The sequence below is a fragment of the Microcaecilia unicolor genome, chromosome 10 (assembly GCF_901765095.1).
Source record: "Microcaecilia unicolor chromosome 10, aMicUni1.1, whole genome shotgun sequence".
NCBI lineage: Eukaryota > Metazoa > Chordata > Amphibia > Gymnophiona > Siphonopidae > Microcaecilia > Microcaecilia unicolor.
The window spans coordinates 170,126,049-170,151,522 of NC_044040.1; the positions used below are offsets into that span (position 1 = coordinate 170,126,049).

Genomic DNA, 25,474 nt, shown 5'->3' on the forward strand with positions numbered 1-25,474 from the left:
CTGGTTTAGCTTTTGTCCTCATCTCTGTTTAAGATGCCGTAGGTCAAAGATTAGAGACCGACATATGCTGAGTTTTTTTTTTTCTTTTAACAGTTTTGGCCAAAACCGAACTGCCACCTAAACTGTCTGAAGGCTTTTCACTGAAATGGAAACTGCAGCTGAAACTCATCATCTGGTTTCAGCTGAAACCAAAATCTCAAGTTTTGGTTATGTGAATATGAACCATTGAGGGCTACTTGAGATTGTCAGAGCTTACGGTCTGCATCCCCAGGGGTGAATCTGCGAGGGGCCACAGGGGCCTGGGTCCCCGCAGATTTTAGCCTGGACCCCCCTACCACCCTGATCTTTGCTGGCGGGGGACCCCAACCCCCGCCAGCCGAGGTCCTCTCTTCCGTTGCAGCAGGCTGCAAGTTGCAAAGCTTCCTGTTCTTCTGAGTCTGACGTCCTGCACGTACAACGTGCAGGAAGTCAGACTCAGAATTTGAAACTGAGTCTGACGTCCTGCGCGTTGTACGTGCAGGACGTCAGACTCAGAAGAACACGAAGCTTTGCAACTTGCAGCCTGCAACGGAAGGGAGAACCTCGGCTGACGGCTCATCTAAAATGGGCAGACAGCACCGGCAGGACAGCGTGGGGCTCCGCATGCAGCGCTCCCAGAGCCGCAGCAGCCTCTCCACCTCCTTTGAGGCGCTCGCTGGCTACTTCCCCTGCATGAACTCCTTGGAAGACGATGAAGGTGAGCGAAGCTGTTCTGCACCGCCTCCAGACGCTGACTCTATTTGTAGTACGGTTTTACCGGTTCTGCCTAAGAAATACCTAACATGATTGAAGTACAAATGGAATAATAAGAACAGCAACAAAGAAGTGATGGGATAGTGAGTCTGGCAATGGCGGGGGGGTCTGGCAATGGTGGTGGGGGGGGGGGGGGTCAGTGGTGCCGGGGGGGGGGGCTAAAATGTGCCCCCTCCCTCTGGCTCTGGCCCCCCTACCGCCGGAGTCCAGATACGCCTCTGTGCATCCCTCTACTAAAACCTATATTATCCAAGCCAGAATATAATTTAAATAATGAAAGACTTTTACCTCCACGCAAAACAGCCTCCACGTACAAGGCCCACAGCTAATGAAAGCAAAGTAAAAGCCACCGTGTTTTTATACTGCTGATGTCGTAACTTCACAGAGAGAGGCTAATTCCTAAGGTGCATATCATCCCACATTTACAGACTTAAATTCCTGCTAAAAAATGTATTTTTTAGCAAAAGCATTTATTTGGAGCACTGTATTTATGTATTTTGCCATTTAAATTATTGTGCAAAATCATAACTCTATTACTTGTAACCACAGTAAAAAAAAAAAAAGTAGCGCCCCTCCCCCCCCCCCCCCCCGGACTACCTTATACCACCAGGGATTGATGCTGTAGTTGTGGCAATCATTTTAAGGGCAGGAGTAACTGGGGATCGCTCCTGCCCCAACTACACCCCTAGACCACCAAAAATAATAAGATAAACAGGTGTTGCCCACCTGAGCCTAAGAGGAAAGGGGTAGGAAGGGAGACATGGGACAAAGCACAAATTTTCACTTTCAATGAAAACACGTGGAGGGGCATAATCGAACGCCCATCTCCATGGGCGTCTATCTCCGAGAACGGGTACGTGAAGGGGCGAGACAAACCGTATTTTCGAGAAAAATGGGCGTCCATCTTTTTTCCGATAATACAGTTTGTGCCAGCCAAATGCATTGTATTTGTGCGGATTTGAGCTGGGCGGTATCATTTTTCAGCAATAATGGAAACCAAAGGCATCCAGCTCAAAAATGACCAAATCCAAGGCACTGGGTCGTGGGAGGGGCCAGGATTCGTAGTGCACTGGTCCCCCTGACATGCCAGGACACCAACCGGGCACCCTAGGGGGCACTTGTAACAATTAAAAAAACAAAGCAAACTACCTCTGAAGTCCATAGCTCCCTTCCCTTAGGTGCTGAGCCCCCCAAATCCCCCCCAAACCCACTCCCCACAACTCTACACCATTACCATAGCACTTATGGCTGAAGGGGGGCACCTAGATGTGGGTACAGTGGGTTTTGGGGGGCGGTTTGGAGCGCTCCCATTTACCACCACAAGTGTGACAGGTGGGGGGGGATGGGCCTGGGTCCACCTGCCTGAAGTCCACTGCACCCACTAACAACTGCTCCAGGGACCTGCATACTGCTGTAATGGAGCAGGATAAGATATTTGAGGATGGCATACAGGCTGGAAAAAAAAGTTTTTAAAGTTGTTTTTTTTTGGGTGGGAGGGGTTAGTGACCACTGGGGGAGTCAGGGGTGGTCATGTGGTCATTTAGGGCACTTTCTTGGGACTTGTTCATAAAAAAAAAAGGTCCAAAAAAGTGACCCAAATTTGCACTAAAACGCCTTTCTTTTTTCGATTATCGGCTGAGGGATGCCCATCTCTCCTCGGCCGATAAACACGCCCCAGTCCCGCCTTCACCATGCCTCCAACACGCCCCCGTCAACTTTGGCCTTTTCCGCGACAGATTGCAGTTGAAGATGCCCAAAATCGGCTTTCGATTATACTGATTTGGGCGCCCACGGGAGAAAGACGCCCATCTCCCGATTTGGGTTGAAATATGGGCGTCTTTCTCTTTCGAAAATAATGCGGATGGTCAATTTCAGCCAAAACAGAAAACATGACTCAAAATTAAAACTTTCAGCCAAACCTGCCCAAAAAATAATTTTAGGCATGTTCTGGTGCCATAACTGAAATTTGGTTAGCCTCTAGTTAAGATCACAATGGATGATTTGAAACACCATGTGAGAATTGTTGGTTGCCTGATTAATTTGACAAATGGACTTGTCAGTTTTAGGTGCATCCTCTTGATTCAGCATGGGCTCAACTGTTGTGATGTTTTCTTCAGTGCGAACTGAGCGGGCCCTGCCACTTCCTGACTTATGATCAGTTGAGCCTGTTTCTCGCAAATTCTTCAAAACATATTCTATGTTTACCCTCTTCCACCTCTTTTCTGAGAACTCTGGCAACAGTCTATGAGAACCATAACCTTTCTCTAGATACAAATCCTTCTGGCTGAAAAATGTGGTACCTGTTTATGTTTAAAGCAACATGGCTTCTGCGTGAAACATGATGACAATCACTAGGTGGCGGCAATGTCATTTAAGTGAGTTGTCAACATGCATGTAGGCTTATAGGAAATTTTATTCAGGATGATATATCTCAAATCTTATTAAAATTGGTCAAGTTTTGACAGTTATGCAGAAAACAAGCTTTGTTTTAGTTTTTGAAACCATGTAATTAATTTTAGATTTCCCTTTTCCAGGACATATAATGAGGCTATACTTATGTCATCGGTAGTCCTATGAGTGCTTAAAAGGGAAAAGGAAATGGGACTTGATATACCGCCTTTCAGAGGTTTTTGCAACTACATTCAAAGCGGTTTACATATATTCAGGTACTTATTTTGTACCATGGGCAATGGAGGGTTAAGTGACTTGCCCAGAGTCACAAGGAGCTGCAGTGGGAATCGAACTCAGTTCCCCAGGATCAAAGTCCACTGCACTAACCACTAGGCTACTCCTGTGCAAATAGATAGTGGTGTGTTTTTCTTTGATGGAATTAAAACTATTTTTAAAACATTGCCATATCTATCATTAACATAAGCATACAGAGGGAGTATGTACGCTTATAGATACTGACCATATCCTATGATGAGTTTTATACACACATATAGTAACACATACATTTCTTTAACAGGAACAGGTCTCCCGACCCTATCCCACCCGCTGCTTTTTTTTCTTTTTATAACCAAATCTTAGTAGCACTTGTTATACTCTTGAGCATCTGGATATCAGAACAAATGTGAATGAAGTCTGACCTACTAGGATCGTGTTCTTACATAGCTCAGGTGCTGGACATTTACAACAAGACTAGTTTGTTAAATAGATAATTTCCAAACAAACAACCTGTGGGAGATCCATCTGCAAGTTTTAACTGAGAAGACGCCAAGCACTGAATCACAGGACAAATGCAAACGGTATTGTCTAAACTGTGAGAAGGTAGATATGGTTTGAGCATGTTTCCTGCTTGTCACCTGCTGCACTACCCTAAACAGCCCTATGGCTATTGGCTGTGCAGGATAAAAGGGGCTGCCCTAAGGTGAGAGCAACCAACAGAAGAACAAAAGAAGACCTTTAGCCTGACAATGCCTGCATGCTAGTGTCCAATGTATCAGCAGCAGGTGAAGTCCTAGCGTGCATTTATGAGCCATGTTTTCTGCTTGCCCTGTTTGAATATTCAGTAGTGATTTAAATGGCTAGGAGAGACTCCTGGCTCCCTGTCTGGGGGCTGACCACAAATTTTCAGTGGCATTTACCAGTTACTGTCTAAGCTGAATAGCTATTTTGTGGGCATTCTGGGGCAGAGTTGGCATTCAACCAGCTATGAAAACCACATAACATCCAGGCTTATCTTTATGTGGTTCACCATAGCTGGTTAAATGCTGAGTATTGTACATAACTGGCTATGTTCTTGCTGCCTCCGTGTACTAAAAAAAATTCAATGCCAGAGCCAGTACATGGCCCAGCATTGAATTTCTGGGGGTAACGCTGCAGCATACAGCAAACCACTGACCAGTGGCTGAATATCAGGGTCAGTGTCTCTTTAAAGTGTGTGTGCTGCTTGTGGGGTGGGGGAAGAGAAAGGAGTGAAATTGTCAGAGGAACTAGATGAAGCTAATTAGGGTGCCATTTCCTTAAACTTATAGGGGGCAGGTGTACTAAAGTTATGCTTCAGTGCTAAACTTTAGTTGCGCTCTGGAAAATACATCAGGTTTTTGAATGAAAATGCCCTGTAACATTTGCACTGGAATAAACACTTGAATCTTTTGCCAGCATCTGATCTAAATGAGGAGAAAGGAAGGTTTGCATCCCTTACCTGAGGAATAATACCAAGATTCAAACCTTTGGAATCAACCACAATTACTGTCAGAATGGTCTGAAGTGCCAAGGCCACAAAGGTGTTAACTCCAAACATTAAAGCATAACGTTCCATGCTCAGATTAACGGCAATCTGAAAACTAAGAATGACATGTTTAGTGCAAGGTTAGAAATAAGGCCAACCAACAAATCAGAACTTTCCTTCATGTAGCTATGATGTCTGAATGTCCCTCCCCAACCCCGGTCACATTCCAGATACCTTGTTTCTAACATTTAGCCATTTACAAAGCATAACTTCCCAAGTATCATCAACACATTACACACGACCTTATTTTTTCCAACATGTTATCAATAAATAGCTACTAAACCCCTTTCCCCACTCCCTTAGCTCAAGCATCCATCATTCCACTCTTGACTCCATATACATCTGTAAATTTTTTTCTCTGTTGTAAGGAACTTCATATTTCTGATGTCCTGTCTTTGCCAACCACATAATCCTCTCAAGGATCTCTATCCTCTTCCAGCATGCAGCCAACATCAGTTTAGCAGCATTTAGAAAATATTTTGATTCCTGGTCTCCTTTTCAGTTTTGTTACTCAGTACAAAAGATGCGTGGGTTCCACAGTAAATCCAAACTATCCCCCAGACTTTAATTTTCTTGCACTGCCACCATGCTACCTTTCTCTCCGCATGCATCATCTGTCTGAGGCCCCTAGGTAAATATGCTTTAACCAAGAAGGTGTCAGGTATCATATTCATATGACTATATAGTTTTCTTGGATATGCACAGCCAGTGAGTTCTTGGGTAAAACCTCTTTCATTCACTGCCATAGATTTGGAGGTAACCTAAATTGAAAATCATTCTCACACTCTTCTGTGTGTGGTTTATCTGCATGTCATTTTAAAGGGAATGGTGTAAGCTGTGCTGAGATTAGTTTAAATACAAAGTTTTCCAGGTGTGCACACAATAAATAAGGTAAAATTATGTATCATACCTGATAATTTTCTTTCCATTAATCATAGCTGATCAATCCATAGACTGGTGGTTGTGTCCATCTACCAGCAGGTGGAGATAGAGAGCAAACTTTTGCCTCCCATATGTGGTCATGTGCTGCCGGAAACTCCTCAGTATGTCGATATCAAAGCTCCATCCGCAGGACTCAGCACTTAGAGAATTACACCCACGAAGGGACACTCTGCCCAGCTCACCACCGCCGAAACGGGGGAGGGGAATTAACCCAGCTCATCCCCACACAAGTGGGGGAGGGGAATCCGTCCAGCTCATCCCCGCAGAGCGGGGAGGGACACCACCCCCCGATGCGGGGGATCTGGCTTATACTGCAACCGCAACCGCGGGAGGACCTGACTGACCCTAACACCGCCAAAGCGGGAGGGGCACAAAGCTGCCCTACAGCCGCACGAAGCGGGAGGGAGCGCCGGCAGAATTTATGTCTCAATCTAGCCCCGTAAAACGGAGGGGAGAATGCAGCAGCTCACTGTAACACAAACTCGTCTCAACTCTTGAAGAATCCAATTGAAAAAACTTGAACACGAAGTCCTCCTGAACAGTAACTGAAGACTAAACTTGAATCTGAAATGCAGCCAGAATATAAACAGTACAGATATCTGGGAGGGGCTATGGATTGATCAGCTATGATTAATGGAAAGAAAGTTATCAGGTATGATACATAATTTTACCTTCCATATCATCATGCTGATCAATCCATAGACTGGTGGGATGTACCGAAGCAGTACTCACCCAGGGCGGGACATTGAAATCCCTGACCGCAACACTGAAGCTCCAAACCGGGCCTCCGCCCGAGCAGCCACAGTCAAGCGGTAATGCCTGGAGAAAGTATGGGCCGAAGCCCAAGTTGCCGCCTTGCAAATCTCTTCCAAGGAGACGGACCCGGCCTCTGCTATCGAGGCCGCCTGAGCTCTAGTGGAGTGAGCCTTCAGCTGGATAGGCGGCACCTTCCCCGCGGCCACATAAGACGCTGCAATGTCTTCCTTGACCCATCTTGCCACTGTAGGCTTAGCAGCCTGCAGACCCTTACGAGGACCTGCAAACAGGACAAACAGATGATCCGATTTCCGGAAATCATTGGTCACTTCCAAGTATCTGATGATGACTCGTCTCACATCCAGATATTTGAGAGCAGAGTATTCCTCTGGGTAGTCCTCCCTACGAAAGGAAGGGAAACAGAGCTGCTGATTCACATGGAAGCGAGAAACAATCTTGGGCAGGAAGGAAGGCACTGTGCGAATAGTCACTCCTGCCTCAGTGAACTGCAGAAAGGGCTCTCGACATGAGAGCGCCTGGAGCTCGGAAACTCTTCTGGCTGAAGTGATAGCCACCAAAAAGACTGCTTTCAACGTCAGGTCTTTTAGAGATGCCCTCGACAAGGGTTCAAAAGGCGGCTTTCTGCAAGGCTCTTAGCACCAGGTTGAGATTCCACGCAGGCACCACTGAGTGCAGAGGAGGGCGCAGGTGATTAACTCCCTTGAGAAAACGCACCACATCTGGCTGCGAAGCCAGGGAAGCACCCTTCAGGTGGCCCCTGAAGCAAGCCAGAGCCGCTACCTGGACTTTAAGGGAACTGAGCGACAGGCCTTTCTCCAGACCTTCTTGCAGGAATGCCAACACTGAAGAAATTGGAGCAGTGAAGGGAGAAAGTGAGCCTGCTTCACACCACGCTGCAAAGGTACGCCAAACCCTGGCGTAAGCAGTAGAAGTAGAGCGCTTCCTCGCTCTCAGCATAGTGGCGATGACCTTATCTGAGAAGCCCTTCTTTCTCAGACGCTGCCGCTCAATAGCCAGGCCGTAAGACCAAAGGGGGAGGGATCCTCCATCACCACGGGACCCTGATGTAACAGGCCCTGCTCCACTGGCAGCCGCAGAGGATCGTCGACTGAGAGCCTGATCAAGTCCGCATACCAGGGACGTCTGGGCCAATCCGGACCCACCAGGATTATCCGGCCCGGATGCTTTGCCACCCGGTCTAGCACCATGCCCAACATGGGCCAGGGCGGGAACACATAGAGAAGCTCTTGTGTCGGCCACTGTTGGAGAAGAGCATCTACTCCCAGGGATCGAGGGTCCCGTCCTCTGCTGAAAAAGCGCGGCACTTGGCAATTGGCCGATGACGCCATCAGATCTAGGCTCGGCTGGCCCCAGCGCTTCGTGATGCCAAAGAACGCCTGAGCAGATAGCTGCCACTCTCCGGGCTCCAAGGTATGGCGACTGAGAAAGTCCGCCTTGACATTCATGACTTCGGCAATGTGGGCCGCTGACAGCTGTTCCAGGTTCGCTTCCGCCCACTGGCATAGATTCATGGCCTCCTTGGCTAGAGGGGCGCTCTTGGTACCTCCCTGGCGGTTGACATAGGCCACAGCCGTGGCATTGTCCGACAGGACCCGTACTGGCTTCAACGCCAGTACCGGGATGAACTCCAAAAGCGCCAACCGAATGGCTCTGAGTTCCAGGAGGTTGATAGACCACTTTGCCTCTGCAGGAGACCAGAGCCCCTGCGCTGTCCTTCCCAAGCAGTGGGCTCCCCAGCCCGACAAAGAGGCGTCCGTCGTGACGACAATCCACTCCGGGGTCACCAGAGGCATTCCTGCAGACAACTTGTCTGTCTGCATCCACCAGCTCAGCGCCTTGCGCACTGCTGGGTCCAAGGGAAGGCGCACAGCATAATCCTCCGACATCGGAGTCCAGCGCTGCAGCAGAGAGTGCTGTAGTGGTCTCATATGAGCCCTGGCCCATGGCACTACTTCCATCGTGGCCGTCATAGAGCCCAACAGCTGCACATAGTCCCAAGCCCGAAGAGGAGAGGCTACTAGGAACTGGTCCACCTGAGCCTGAAGCTTGACAATCCGATTGTCTGGCAGGAACACTCTGCCCACTTGGGTGTCGAATCGAACTCCCAGATACTCCAGGGACTGAGTCGGGCGCAGCTGGCTCTTCTCCCAGTTGATGATCCACCCCAGGGAGCTCAAAAGAGCAACCACCCGGTCCACAGCTTTGCCGCACTCTGCATAAGAGGGGCTCGGATCAACCAGTCGTCCAGATAAGGATGGACTTGTACTCCTTCCTTTCGCAGGAAGGCCGCGATGACCACCATTACTTTGGAGAAGGTCCGCGGAGCAGTAGCCAACCCGAAAGGGAGGGCTCTGAACTGGAAGTGTCGGCCCAGGACTGCAAAACGCAGAAAGCGTTGATGAGGAGGCCAGATGGGAATGTGCAGGTACGCTTCCTTGATGTCCAAGGAAGCCAAGAACTCTCCTGCCTTCACTGCCGCTATAACAGAGCGGAGAGTCTCCATGCGAAACTGCCGCACTTTCAAGGCCCGATTGACCCCTTTGAGGTCGAGGATAGGCCGGACAGAACCTCCTTTCTTTGGTACCACAAAGTAAATGGAGTAACGTCCCTTGCCAATCTGACTTTCTGGCACCGGAACGACCGCACCCAGGCGTATCAGGTTGTCCAAGGTCTGCTGCACTGCCACAGCTTTGACCGGAGACTTGCAGGGGGAGAGTACAAACCCGTCTCTTAAGGGTCGGCAGAACTCTAACTTGTAGCCGTCTCTGATGACTTCCAGCACCCAAGCGTCTGAAGTTACTCTGGTACACTCGCCCAGAAACGAGGACAGGCGTCCTCCAATCTGCACTGGGCCATGGACCAGGACCCCGTCATTGGGTACGAGACCCTGGGGGAGGACCGGAGGGCGTACCTCTGGGACGGCGGTCTCTGCGAAAGGAATGCTGCTTGGGGGAGAAGTTCCTTTTGAAGGAAGAGGGGCAGAGGAGCCCGACTTGCCCGGGCGGTACCGACGGGCTTCCTGAAACCGTCCTCTGGAGATACCTGGGCGAGCACTGGCCCGAGCCCTGACCTCTGGTAACCTCTTGCCCTTAGACGTGCCGAGATCGGTCACGATTTTGTCCAGCTCGACCCCAAAGAGCAGCTTGCCTTTAAAAGGCAACTTAGCCAGGCGGGACTTAGAGGCGTGGTCCGCAGACCAATGTTTCAGCCAAAGCCAGCACCGCGCAGAGACTGTCTGAGCCATGCCTTTAGCCGAGGCTCTCAAGACATCATACAGTAAGTCTGCCAAATAAGCCAAGCCCGATTCCAGGGCCGGACAGTCAGCCCTCAAGGAAGGATCCGAGGGGGAAGCCCGCTGCACAATCGTCAGGCACGCCCTGGCCACGTAGGAGCCACAAACTGAGGCCTGCAAACTTAAGGCAGCCGCCTCGAAGGACGACCTTAAGGCCGCCTCCAATCTTCTGTCTTGGGCGTCCTTTAGGGCCGTGCCACCTTCCACCGGCAACGCCGTTTTCTTAGTCACCGCAGTGATTAAAGAATCCACGGTAGACCAAAGAAAGGCCTCACGTTCACCTTCAGGCAAAGGATAGAGGCGGGATATAGCCCTAGCCACTTTGAGGCTCACTTCCGGGACATCCCATTGAGCCGAAATTAAGGTGTGCATGGCATCATGCATGTGGAAGGTTCTAGGCGGGCGCTTCGTCCCCAGCATAATGGCGGAGCCAACAGGGGCTGAGGGAGAGACGTCCTCCGGAGAGGAAATCTTTAAAATGCTCATGGCCTGCATTAACAGGTTGGGCAAATCCTCTGAGCGAAAGATCCGTGCTGCAGAGGGGTCATCCGCTCCATCCGAGCGGGAATCCGTCTCCTCCAAGGAATCCCCAAAGGACCGTTGGGAGAACTCAGATACACTGCCCTCATCTACATCAGAGGAAACATCGTCCTCTAAGGCCTGGGAATCCACCCGAGGGCGTTTACTTCCGGGGGCCTCAACCCCTTTATCGGATAAAGGAGAAGGGGCAGCGTTCTGCATAAGGAAGGCCTGATGCAGCAGCAAAATAAACTCGGGGGAGAAACCCCCCATACTGTGTACTTCAGCAGTCTGGGCCACAGCCCTAGACGCACCCTCAACCGGCGCTCGCAAGAGCGGGGGAGAAACATACTGCGCATCCAAGATGGCGTCCGGCGTGACACTCCGCGAAGGAGCCGCGCGGGAAGAACGGCGCTTAACTTTAGCCGCTTTTTTGCCGTCGCCCAAATCAAGGGCGTCCATGGCATGAACGTCTCCCAGCTCAAGGGCGGCCCAAGAAGAAGCCGTCCGAGCAGAGTGGCCAGCCAAGATGGCAGAGGCGAGCAGCGGGGGATGGGCGTTTATGGCGGGGAAAAACCGCCGCACCGGAGGAAGACCCGGGACACTGACCGGCCTCCGAACTGACACCCAACAAGGGCGAATCAGACTTTAATACCCCCGCATCCCCGTAGGAGCGCACACGCGGTCCGGGGAGCGATTCTTCGCGCCCTCGCCCTCCGACGCCATAGGCCACGTGGAGATCAATCGGTGAACCCCCTGCCCGCTGTAAAAAGGTAAAAATTACCTGCTTCACGCTCCGAGCTGTAACGACCTGGTGTCCCAGTGAGTAGCTGCAATAAACGTTTAAATAAACGTCGAAATAAACGCCTTTAAGGACGTCCAAAATTTTTTTTTTTTTTTTTAACGGAGCCAGCGGGAGGGGGGAGAAAAGGAGGGACCTGGCGCCACCAGGTTTGCACTTGCTCAAGAAGAGCCCTCAACCCCAGGCACTCAACAAAACCTAAAAATTAGGCTTGGAGGCCTAGCCAGAGCTGCTGCTGTGTGACCACCACCTGCTGAGATAGAGAACATACTGGGGAGTTTCCGGCAGCACATGACCACATATAGGGAGGCAAAAGTTTGCTCTCTATCTCCACCTGCTGGTAGATGGACACAACCACCAGTCTATGGATTGATCAGCATGATGATATGGAAGTAGGTCCATTCCCCTTACTAGTGAGAGATGTATGATGACTTCATACCTGAAACTTAAATGGATAGCATGATCGAGAGTATGATGACTGAATGTGCATTCCTAAATTCATCTGTTTAAGCTAGAATCACTATTTCTATGGTTGCACTAAGGGCCCCATTTACTAAGCCGTGCTAGAGGTGCGCTAGAATTTTTACCATATGCCATTAGCATTCACTAACTGTATAGATGACCATAATATTCCTATGGGCGTCTACATGGTTAGTGTGCACTAAAAACGCTAGCACACCTTAGTAAACAAGGTCCTAAATGGATACGTTATCTGGTTAACTATATAACTTTGTAACATACTCTGAAGACTGTACCTTGCCATAACCACATCAGTCCTGTGTGAATTTGATACCTTTGTTTTTTGGTTATATTATTGCCATTCAACAAATTTCAGTAAAATTTCTTTAGTTTTGGAACATTATTTGTAAGTTTGTTTTATTTTAGTTGTCTAAGTGCTTTGAAAATATGCCTTTTTACAGCCCAATTAGTAGGCTTTCTGAGCAGTTAAAAATACATTATAAAAACATTAGAGCCTTCGGGACCTATTAGAAATACAGCTTTGTTTATATATGTAAGCTGCATTGAGCCTGCTTTTAGTGGGAAAGTGCGGGATACAAATGTAATAAATACAAATAAAAAATGCCCAATAGGAAAGGGAAAAAAAGTGTGGACAGTATGTTGTCCTTTATGGTACCTATTTCATGACCCTATAAGCTCTGCACCCATTGCTTGTCACCACTGGCTAACCCCTACACCACAAAAATATGCCCCTAAAATACAGAAGAGGAAAGGGGGAAGGGGGTTTACATGTCTAGGAGGTATGTTAATGACTGGCATTCTGTATGGAATACTGCATGTGTGTGACAACCGGTTAGCATGTCTTTTTATATAATACAATACAATGGTGTCACTTGTCTTTCAAATAAAAATAGGAAAAATAAAAAGGAGAAAGAAAACAAAATCCTCACGGGTAGGCAGACACCAAACAAATAGGATGTTCAATATTCAAGGACCTTTATTATAACAACACACTGAAGAACCAGACACGGCCATGTTTCATCATGTGCCTCAGGGGTCAGCAAACCTGTTAAGCCAATGTTGGTAAAAAAGGAAACTTGACTCCAAAGATTACAAAGTTCTATGCTGTACAAATCACATTGCCCATTTGAATCAGCTGCTACTGACACTGTGCAAAAATTACTCCGGAAAACCAGTGATATAATTCACTTTCCTCCCAGACTCTGGCTGAGTTTTCATGATAAGGTTCACAAGATTAAACTTGAATTCTCAACCAGGTCACCTCCACCTCTCCTTCCCTTAGTCCATTCTCTCAACCCTCCAACCCCTGCCTCCTTTTCTTTTTTCTGAAATCACTGAAGAGGAAACTACACATCTTATTTCCTCCTCGAAACTAACTACCTGTTCCTCTGATCCTATTCCCACCCATCTATGTAACACTATCTCTCCTACTGTCATCCCTTTTCTGTCATATCCTCAATCTTTCACTGTCCACTGCGACTGTTCCTGATCCCTTCAAACATGCCGTAGTCACACCACTCCTTAAAAACCTTCATTGGACCCTACCTGTCCTTCCAACTATCGCCCCATCTCCCTCCTCCCTTTCCTATCCAAGATACTTGAACGTGCTGTTCACCGCCGTTGCCTTGACTTTCTTTCATCTCAAGCTATTCTTGATCCACTTCAATCTGGCTTTTGCCCCCTTTATTCAACTGAAACAGCGCTTGCTAAAGTCTCCAATGATCTGTTCCTGGTCAGATCCAAAGGTCTCTATTCTATACTCATCCTTCTCAATCTATCTGCTGCTTTTGACACTGTTGATCACAGCTTACTCCTTGATACGCTGTCCTCACTTGGATTTCAGGGCTCTGTTCTTTCCTGGTTTCTTCTTATCTCTCCCAGCGTACCTTTAGTGTATACTCTACTGGATCCTCCTCTACTTCTATCCCACTGTCAGTTGGTGTACCTCAGGGATCTGTCCTGGGACCTCTTCTTTCTCCATCTATACTTCTTCTCTTGGTACTCTGATCTCATCCCATGGTTTTCAGTATCATCTTTACGCTGATGACTCCCAGATCTACCTTTCCACACCAGAAATCTCAGCAGGAATCCAGGCCAAAGTATCAGCCTGCCTGTCTGATATTGCCGCCTGGATGTCTCAGCGCCATCTGAAACTAAACATGACCAAGACTGAGCTTCTCATCTTTCCCCCTAACCAACCTCTCCTTCTCAATTCTCTATTTCTGTGGATAACACTCTCATCCTTCCTGTCTCATCAGCTCGTAACCTTGAGGTCATCTTCGACTCCTCCCTCTCTTTCTCTGCACATATTCAACAGACTGCTAAAACCTGTTGTTTCTCTCTCTATAATATCAGCAAAATTTGCCCTTTCCTTTCTAAGCACACTACCAGAACCCTCATCCACACTCTTATCACCTCTCGCTTTGACTATTGCAACTTGCTTCTTACAGATCTCCCACTTAGCCATCTCTCTCCTCTTCAATCTGTTCAAAATTCTGCTGCACGACTAATATTCCGACAATGTCGTTATGCTCATATTAGCCCTCTCCTCAAGTCACTTCACTAGTTTCCTATCCGTTTCCGCATACAGTTCAAACTCCTCTTATTGACCTATAAGTGCATTCACACTGCAGCTCCTCAGTACCTCTCCACTCTCATCTCTCCCTACATTCCTCCCTGGGAACTCCGTTCACTGGGTAAATCTCTCTTATCTACACCCTTCTCCTCCACTGCTAACTCCAGACTCCGTTTCTTTTATCTTGCTGCACCATATACCTGGAATAGACTTCCTGAGCCAGTACGTCAAGCTCCAACTCTGGCCGTCTTCAAATCTAAGCTAAAAGCCCACCTTTTTGATGCTGCTTTTAACTCCTAACTCTTATTCACTTTATTCAGAACCCTTATTTTATCATCCTCACTTTAATATTCCCTTATCTCTTGTTTGTTCTGTCTGTCCTAATTAGATTGTCTCTGTCGAGAAGAGACTGTTTCTTCATGTTCAAGTGTACAGCGCTGCGTACGTCTAGTAGCGCTTTAGAAATGATAAGTAGTAGTAGTTATGCCAGCAAATCTAGACAGACATGGGAGCTAATTTTCAAAGCACTTAGACATACAAAGTCCTTTGAAAATACACCTTCACGTGACCTTATGGTAGAAGTTTCTGGAATATCATCTAGAGCTGTGGAACTTTCACAAGCAACTGTGATAGTGATTTTTACTAATTGCGCTGATAGAACTTTAGACAATTAGCTTACACCACTTTTGAGGTAATAAAGACTAGATTTAGTGGATTAGCTTTGTTTTCCTCTTTTTTTGCTCCTTCACTACTACTACTACGCATTTCACTCCTGACTTTTGGATTTACATTCATTCATGAGGTTTGAAGTTTCTCCTTTGTTTGTTCCTAAATGCTAAGCAGCACATTTTATTCTCACAGACATCGGAGTGTCGACACTTAGATTTGTGTTGCTTAGTTGTCTCCACTGATGTTTTAGATATTGATGATTGTAAAATGTTTGCTCCTGCCTCCTCTACTCAATAAACATGTGCAATCTTGCATATATTTTAGAAAAGGATATTGTACTGGAACTTGACATGTTTTGACTTGGACATTTCAATTCTTATACTGTAGCTAAAATGGGGCTATTGGAATTAGAATTACATGATTAGAAGGGGAAAGCTTTATTATTATTTAGATTTTGTTATATTAAATAAAATCCTGTTTTTGGGAAAGAGAAGGAGGGCTTGATGATGATACAAATATTTGGTTGCCAAGCAGCTAGAAGGGATAATAAAGGCCACCTTCCAAAATTGCAGGCCTGTCTAGTATAGATGTGATAGTGTTTTGAGATACATTTGTGAATTATGTACAGGCTGTAGTGACTGGTAAGGATATAATTTATTGTGTATAAATGTGATTTTCTGGAAAGGTTTCTGCAGAATGTATAAATGTGGGGGAAATTGTTTAAGGGAAAGTGTTCTGATAAAAAATGGTAAGATTTTTCCCTTTTCAGTACATCTTTCTGCATCTCCTCCTTTCTTTTCATAGGCACAAAATAGGAGTGGAAGCTTGAATCTTTAGGCGCACAAATCAGTACTGATAACTGATAAGGTACTTACGTTGCTATTGTTATAAGGAGCATGTAAGATGCCTTGAAAATCAGGTATCCTGCATAACACACCCAGATGTTCCGTGTAAAGTCCATAAGAATCAAAGCACCAGCATCCAGTGCTGAAAATATTCCCAGAGCCAATTCTCCAGCCAGATCCCAGTTTATTTTCACATAACCTACAGCAAATGATGCCACTGCCCTTAGAAGAAAGAGGAAAAGTTATAAGTATATGCAACTTTTTCTTTCATAATTGCTTTTTGCTAAGGAATGTCCTAATTACCGGTTTGCTGGCTAGTGACGTGATGTGATGTGCATGTGGCTGTGTTTGTGTTGGAGGAAGTAAAGTGTACAGTGCAAACACTATTAAACATGAAATAGTGTTACATGATGTACACAGAGCTATGCAGATACATATGCAGTAAGTGAAAGTCCCTTCTCCGTAGAATTTACAGTCTAGTGAAGTTTGAGAGTATACATCTGAATTCTAATTTTCTGTTCCCCAATAATCTACGCAAGTATCAACTTTTACATACTACAGTCTCAGTCTACAAATGTCATTTACAAATATCAGTATAAAGGAAACCAACTGCCAAATGCAATACTTAGGTAAAAGTACAGTAAAGAACACATTAAAAAATGTACTTAAGTGAAAGTAAAAAAGTTATTGCCTAATATAATACTTTTTGAGTAAAACGTAAAAGTACTAGAACTACAATGAATGGAACTAATGTAGAGGTAAAAATTAAATAAAAGGTAAAAGAACAGTAAAGAACGCGCTTAAAAAAATTTACTTCAGTGAAAATAAAAATGTTATTGCCTAATATAATACTTTTTGAGTAAAATGTAAAAGTACTATAACTACAATGAATGGAACTATGTTAACATTTTTATTCCAACAACTTTATTGCTCTACATTTCAATCCACTTTGCTGTTAGGAAAATTAAATGTTAAAAATGACTGTCATTCATGCTTGTGCCAGCACAGCTAAAAAGTTGTTCAACAGCAAAGTGGATTGAAATGTAGAGCAATAAAGCTGTTGGGATAAAAATGTTAACATAGTTCCATTCATTGTAGTTATACATTTTACTCAAAAAGTATTATATTAGGCAATAACTTTTTTAATTTCACTGAAGTAAATTTTTTAAAATGCGTTCTTTCCTGTTCTTTTACCTTTTATTTAATTTTTACCTCTACATTTAATTTTTTAAACTTTTACTTTAAGTACTTTCACCAAGTACTTAGATGACTAAACAAAAAGTCAACAGTAGCCCACTCTGATCCCCCCCGCCATATTTACCTTTTTTAAAAAATTGCTATTCCTGCTGGATGTGCTGGCAGATACTCATGCACTCCTAAACATTATAGTACATTACAAAAGGCTCTGTATTTGGAAAGCCTTTTATAAGATATCAGGGGAATTGTAAATGACCTGACCTGGACATCTCAATTCCCATCTCAATGTTCTACGTAAAATGGGACTTTTTTTATATTTCATGAAGTGCACCATTTCAATCTTGTTTTCTTTAACAGGAAGAGTGTTGCTAGTATCAAAGGGTATATTTTTAAATATTCCTTTTTCAGAAGAACATAGTAGATAATAAAGAAAATGACCAGCTGATCCATCCAATATGCCTAGTGATTCCTGTTCTCACCGCTCAAGGTACACCCCAGCCACCACCCTGCTGGCAGAATATCACTCCTTATGCAAGACAGTTTTTGCCATCTTTCTCCAGAGAACTCTACTTTCTGGGTAGCTCAGCATGCAAACATACCTTTCAGTTCACAACCAACATATCCCCACTCTCCTTCCAAGCCAAAAAGGTCCTACAATATTCAAACATCTTCCTACACCAGTGTACCTATTATTCCAAGTCCAGTTCTGCTTACCTACAAGGTTGATACGGCTTAACCCTCCATTGTATACTGTTGAGTTTTGAGAAGGCTCTATGTGATCCCATAATACCTGGACATAATTCACAACCTGATTATAGCCAGCAGTGGCTAACGCCCACCACAGTGACCAATAAAGGAGTTGCTTAGTAGAATAGCATTCTTTTAAGTCTTTGCACAGCTGGAGAAGCACTTTAAAGAAATGCTTACCATCTTCATTTTGGTCCAAACTACGTTCAGGCACTTTCCCTACATTATCTGGGTAATTTGGTGTTCCATTATTGTTGGATGGCAGTGCTGACCATCTGTACCAGCTTTTGCTGCCTTACGATGAAGAACATACTTCTCTTTGGCATGGGTAGAAAAAACGAGGAGATAAATGCCACAGCCACTGAAGACAAACTGATAGCATTTAAGTAAAAATAGAGATTGCCAGCAAAAGAAACAAGAAGTTGCCCCGAGCACTGATCCAACAGTGAATCCAACTAGAGTGATGCTTCTGCAATAACTAGTCACTCTTTGATAATGATCAGAACTAAAACACTGTAAATGTAGGCATAATATGCAACATCAGTGGCTGTGACCATGCCGTAGAAAAAACTCCAGTATCTGCATTGCAGGCACTCCTTGGGCAAACAGCAGCAGCAGCCATGAAATGATGTAGCTGAGTCTTGTAATATCATAACTGGTTTATACCGGAAGTAGTCTGTGAGCAAGAAAAACAGGAAACAGGATCACCAAATATGAGTATGTCCAGACCGGAAACACTTTATTTGTAACCTGAAAAATAAAACAGATATCCATTAAATAAAGTCAGGGCAGATATTGCAAATGGGTTCAGAATGAAACTGTAAATGTGTTTCTAAGCATGTAAACCCACCCTACATTATCCTAGGGATAAAGAAGCCAGCTGAGATTGATGAAGACCTTTCTCAAACTGGAGTTGGGGGTGATCATCTCTCTCTCTCTCTCTCTGAGAATGTTTCTGAGCCCATCTGACCCAAGTCACCAACATTTGTCTTGGTTGCAGTTTTAGTGGACTTTTTGACCATTTCATTAAGGTGATACATACAGCAGGTGGACTATGATTTGGGCTTCCACTTCTGATTGTTGTGGCTAGGTGCAAGGGTAGCTTAAACTACAAATGATTGCCAGTTCTATGGCTTGGATTGTAGAACTATGCATTTGGCTTAGACGTGATGTAGTTGAAGATGGCTGCCATTCCAGTAGTAACTGTCATCAATAAATGAACAGCACTGAGGGAAGGAGGTGCCCTTCCGGTCATTATGCCAGTGGTTCCTTGAGCCACTAAGAAGAAAACAAGACCAAGAAAATAGCAAATAGTTTTATCCGCCCTTGCTGGAAATGTGAACTCTGCTTAAAAAATCTGAGTCCAGTAGAGGAAAATATACAAATTCCAACCCATTTGAGATCAAAGACCTGATCCACAAGTGCTGCATCAATATCAGGTAACTCTTGTACTGACACAATGGACAGAAGACTGGGAACAATCATAATTTTTCACGTTCAACCAACTATAGAGAGAGGTATAACCAGCAGAATAAAGATGACGACACCATTCTAAGGTTGTTGATGAGACCTCTCTTGAAGTACTATGTTCACTTATGGAGGCCTTACCTCTGGAAAGAGACAGTGATGCCTGTCCAGAGAAAAATCAATAAAACAGTGACTTAGCCAGGGCTAATGTTTTGATGGGGCCTGAGGATAACATGAGTGGGCACTAGGCATTGCAGATGTTGATAGCAACTACAGTTTCTCCACTGCTGCTGACCAGTAAACCCCCCTCATTTGTACAGATGTTGATACTCCTGGTCACCCTCCAGGATGCTGTTCAGTTTTCAAACCAGAGCTAACATCGGCATGTCATTGTGTACTCTGCATACAGATACAGCATATAATAATCTGGGACCTTGCTGAGTACTTTGCAGTGTTCTCTAGACAAGTATGTGAGAGGAAGGGATATGGGGGGCATAAGTTTAGAAAGTCATTTTCATGTGTGTATGCTGATATATGCATGTATAATGCTTTTTATAAAGTTATGCTGCACACACAAGTACATGTAATTGCAAGATTACATGTATTTGTATTCGTGTTTGCTATGGGTGTGTTCTGGTGTGGAGTTTAGGCAGAGCGTGGATGGAGGCACAACACACACAAGTACTTTAGAAAATATGTATGATCAAGCATGCTGTATCACCTATATTTACACCTGCATTTGAACAGGTGTATGGGTGCATTTATTTCTGAAGGATTTGTGCTAGTATTTTATAAAGGCACAGGTGTCTTTATAAATAGACTGCAAATAAGCATATTTTTGCCCTCTCAGTCTAGGTGTCTTTATAAAAATTACCCTCACAATTGGCATTTTGGATGTTTCATCCTACAATTGAGAGGCATTGCACACTATCAGAGTGAAGGCATCAAAATATGCTATTTTTATCTTTAGGTGATAACCAACCTAAATTTAAGAAGATTAATTTGATTTTTCCTTCTCTTATCTCTCCTTTTTACAGAAAACACCCTAATTAGATTCTAAGAACCAGATGCAAATATATGTATCTGATTTTAGGATTAAATAATTTCTTACTTGGAAAGAGAATTCTAAATTTCAAGTTAAATCTAATAAAATCTCATCTGACCTCAAAGCAAAATCTAGGATATTAAAGAAAAGTTTGGATTTCCCAATAATTTACACATACACAGAGCTACAGAAAACCAAGCTGAATCTGCATTTTTTCTGTTTTAATTTTTATAAAAATATAAATTTGCTTAAACCGTTCTGTTTTTAAGTTTTGAACCTGGATGTTTTATAAACTGAATAAGACCAGCCTAGGGGTAAAGTGGTAATGCTGTGCAATGCCACGGAGGAACCAGGGTGATTTCTGAGCCTGCTGACTCCTGAACCAACTGGGGTTGGTGTACTGCAAAGGCCACATTCCTAGTCCATGGGGGTGAAATATAATTGAAAATACCAAGAGTATTGTATCATTTCATATCGATCATCTGAAATGACACATTTTTGTTTCATTTCTCTATGTGTTTTCTAGTGGCATAGCCACGGGGAGCCTTGGTGGCCTGGCCCCTCTCAATTTGGGTTCAAGCCCCCAAAGTCTGCTGGTTTGGCTGCATGCCTGCCCAGATTCCCCCTCCCATGTGTATGCTATTTTTTAATGAAATTGAGTATGCACGAGCTTGCACATGCTCAGTTTTCACTAAAACCCAGCAAGTGTGCCAGAGCAGGAAATCAGGCAGACAGCACATCACCGAATAATCACCACAGAAGTCTTCTGATGCCGGGGCTTGGGTACCCCGCCAGCTCAGGTATTGCTGGGGGGGGGGGGGGGGGGCGGAAAACAGTGGGAAGGAGGAACACAACGACCCCCCCCCCCCCCCCCCCCCCCCCCCCCCCCCCCCCCCCCCCCATAATCGAGGTCTGGGCTATACAGCTGGTGTTTTCACATACCAAATTCTTTTAACGCATGCTAATGTAGAGGTCCTTTTACAAAGCTGCTGTAAGAATTGGCATTAGCATGCCTTTATGCAGGTCTTTCCCATGTGCTAAAGCCATTTCTACTGTGGCTGTAAAAAAATCCTTATTTTGGTGCTTTGTCATACGGACTACAGCAATGGTACATTAGCAGGGTGTAAGGGCTTTGCTTTGAGAAAACTAAAGACTGTCCAAAATACAGCAGCGAGACTTGTCTTCAATAAAGCCCGGTTCGATAGCGCAAAGCCTCTTCTTGCTAAACTTCACTGGCTTCCGATCAAGGAGTGCATTGAATTCAAGGTTTGCACTGTGGTTCACAAAATCATCAACGGGGACGTCCCAAGTTACATGTTGAATATGATTGACTTGCCAGCCAGAAATGCTGACCTGTCCTCGAGATTATATCTCACCCTGCACTACCCCAGCTGGAAAGGCTGTAAGCATGGATCTATTCAGGCGTCAAGCTTTCCCTTCCTCAGTGCGCAACTGTGGAATGCACTTCCTCGAGACATAACCAGTCTGAGAGACTACCTTACCTTTCGCAAGGCACTAAAAACGCATCTGTTTATCAAAGCATTTTCACTGGGAACAGTGTAGGACTATAGCCTCTGCCAGCTGGCATACGTGGAACCTGTTTAGTCCAATTCTTTTGTACTATTATATGTACAGTATCCTTTCTTTCTTGCCCTTCTACTCTATTATTCTCATATGTATCCGATATCACCCGGAGTTCTCTCTCTCCGGTTTATGTAAGCCACATTGAGCCTGCATGTTTGTGGGGATAATGTGGGGGTATAAATAAATAAATACATTTCCTATTCATTTATGGCCATGCACTGTTACCATTAATGCACAACCATTAAAAAAAAATTAACGTGAGCACTTACTGCCACCTATTTAGGAGCTTTAACTGTGTGCTAACCAGTTAGCATGCAGTAATGTAGATGCGCTAATTGTTTAGCATAGGAACACCCATTCACAAAAAATTACTAAAAAAAGTATCACATAGCATGCGCACGTGCCAAAACTAACAGGGCGCTTTAGCATGTCCTGTATTAGGCATGCGTTAGCACCCAGCACAGCTATTAAAAGGACCCCTTCGAGTCTGCTAAAACAAGATGAAAAATGTGCACAACCGCGGCAGCTAGTGGTCAGACTCAGGATGCCATGCATATTATGTTTCTGAAGAAGACACCTGGCCCTGGCTGAAGACTGCAATGCTTGGGTTAGATGGGGTAGGCTGTTATATAATGTGAAATCTTGTCAAATGAAGGTTTGTGCCTGCATAGCATAGTAGAGGTCTGATAGCTTTAGAGGCCCAAAGAAGTAAGAGAGGATTGCTGGGCAAAAAAATAAATAAATACAAAGGAAAAAAATTAAAAACTGAAAGTTTAATGACCTAAAAGTAGTGTAAACTGCCCTTTCTAGTAGGTCATAATGGGTCTCACTGGCTAGCTCCTGTGCTTAACGAATTCACAAATTCCTTAATAAGGGTTAGTATCTGTGCAATGCACCTCTGTCAAGGCATGAAACAATGCTCAAAACTGAAGTTGCTTTAAATCCACATAGCCTGACAAGAAAACCTTGCTGTAAGGAAATAGACCCAGGAGGTTCTAGATCAGTGATGGCGAACCTTTCAGAGACCAAGTGCCCAAACAGCAACCCAAAATCTAATTATTATCGCGAAGTGCCGGTACTCATTATGGGCGGGGTCACCACATATGACTCCACCCCTATGATAGCCACACCCCCTTACACCAGCCATGGCGCATATAAACAGACATCATTGAAAATATTATACTAGTATAGGAGAAAAAATAACATGATTTCTTTCATTATAAATCATTTCTGTAAGTTGTTACAGCTCCAGTATACCCAGTGCAAAATAAGACAGCAGATGTAAATTCTCAAATTGGACATATTCCAAACACTAAATGAAAATAAAATGATTTTTTCTACCTTTGTTGTCTGGTGATTTTGTTTTTCTATCCATATTGGTCCTAGTCGCTGATTCTGCTGCTCTCTATCTGTTCTCTTAACTCCGTTTCCAGGACTTCCTTTCCATTTATTTCTTTACTTTCCTCCTTTCTTCTTCATTTCTTGCCCTCCATCTATGTCCAGCCACCCTCCTCTCTCCCCTGCCCTCCCCTCCAGCCACCCTCCTCTCCCCTCCAGCCACCCATGTCCAGCCACCCTCCTTCCCTCCAGCCGCCCATGTGCCAGCCACCCTCCTCTCCTCCCTGCCCTCCGCTCCAGCCACCCTCCTCTCCCCCTGCCCTCCCTCCAGCCACCTCCTCTACCCCCTGCCCTCCCAACAGCAGGCCTCCCTCCCACCCAGCACCAGGCAGGCCTCCCTCCCACCCAGTACCAGGCCACCCAGCACCAATCCTCCCTCCTTCCCACCCACCCAGCACCAGGCCACCCTCCCACCCAAGCACCAGGCAGGGCACCCACCCAAGCACCAGGCAGGCCTCCCACCCAAGCACAGGCAGGCCACCCTCCCTCCCACCACCCAAGCACCAGGCAGGCCACCCACCCACGCACGCACCCACCAAAGCACCAGGCGGGCACGCACCCACCAAAGCACCAGGCAGGGCACCCACCCACCCCAAGCACCAGGCAGGCAGGCCTCCCTCCACCCACCCACCCACGCACCAGGCAGGCCTCCCTCCCTCCCACCCAAGCACCAGGCCTCGCTCGCTCCCACCCACCCAGCAGCAGGCACCAGGGCACCCTCCCTCCCACCCGGCGTCAAGCATTCATTCCTCCCTCCCACCCGGCACCAGCCCGCCCAGCCTCCATCCCTCCCTCCGAACCAGAAGAAATTTAAAAGTCTTCCCTTGTCCGTCCGAGTAGGCGGCATCAGCATCAGCAGTAGCAGCGAAAAGCGTGCTGCTGGTTCGGCGCGTCTTCAGCCTTCCGTCTCTCAAGCTCTCTGGTCCCGTCCTAATGAGAGCTTGAAAGACAGAAGGCTGAAGACGTGCCGAATCAGCAGCACGCTTTTCGCTGCTACTGCTGATGCTGACGCCGCCTACTCCGACGGACAAGGGAAAGACTTTTAAATTTCTTCGGGTGCGGAGGGAGGGAGGATGGAGGCCGGGCGGGCTGGTGCCGGGTGGGAGGGAGGGAGGGAAGAATGCTTGACGCCGGGTGGTTTGTTTTCCATTGCTGTGCTCACAGAGGATACAGAAAATAAATTGCATATTTGGAAGCATAACCTTGCACTAATAATCATCATTGTGAATATTAAGTGAGGCTGTAATAAATGTGGCTGTACAACCCAAAACAGAAATACCCTAGGGAACTCTGATGCCAGCCTGCCATTTTCCCTGAGAGGTTAGGAATAAAATTCTCATCTCCCCATCCTGTAAAATTTTCCTGAGCAAGCAGATTCCAGCATTTCAGTAACACACTTTAATTTCTCAGCAGAAGAAAGCAGACTCTAAATGAAGCAAATCTTAAGCCATTCATCACTTCTAAAATCTGTACCCAATTATGACTTTAGAGAAAACCGCTTTCTGTCACTGGATCTGAACGTACCTCATCGATGGTCAAATTTTATCTGGCCCGGTTAGGTAAGGTGCAAGAAATGGCTCTGATGGTCTCAACATGGAGAAAAACCCATAAATACAGAGGATGACGGTAGGATAAATCCAGTTTTGGGGCTGCAGCTTCTTCAAACAGTCCATCATCTTTTAAAGAGGAACAAGTGAGGAACAGTGGTTAAGTATGCACAGAGCATGTTTTTTTATTCTACATTCAGAAGTTCTCAAGAATGTTTCCCTCATTACCGACTCCTTTTGGGTTTCCAGTTTGTAAATGAACAACTAAGGTTAAAGTACAATAAGTTGTAGGGGGAGGAGATAGGTAGATAAGACTCCTACCTTGATTGGCAAATCCTATTGTGTGAGTTTATCTGTTCAAGTACTAAAACCAAGAATTCTTTCTTTCAGATTACAGATCACTCTAGTACTAGCAACAATATATATGAATGAGATGCCTCTCTTTAGTGAAAGGTGGTCTCATGAAAGTTGCAACTGAATACTGGAGGCGAAAGGCAGAAACATAGGTCTCTTTTCAAAGACTTTGCGGTTTTTACACCCA

At 45.5% G+C, this 25,474-nt stretch overlaps 1 pseudogene; it reads right to left on the bottom strand.

Annotated features, from left to right (window-relative positions):
* Window positions 1-137: 137 nt before the first annotated feature.
* Window positions 138-25,474, bottom strand: part of LOC115478353 — a 40,095-nt pseudogene continuing 14,758 nt past the window's right edge.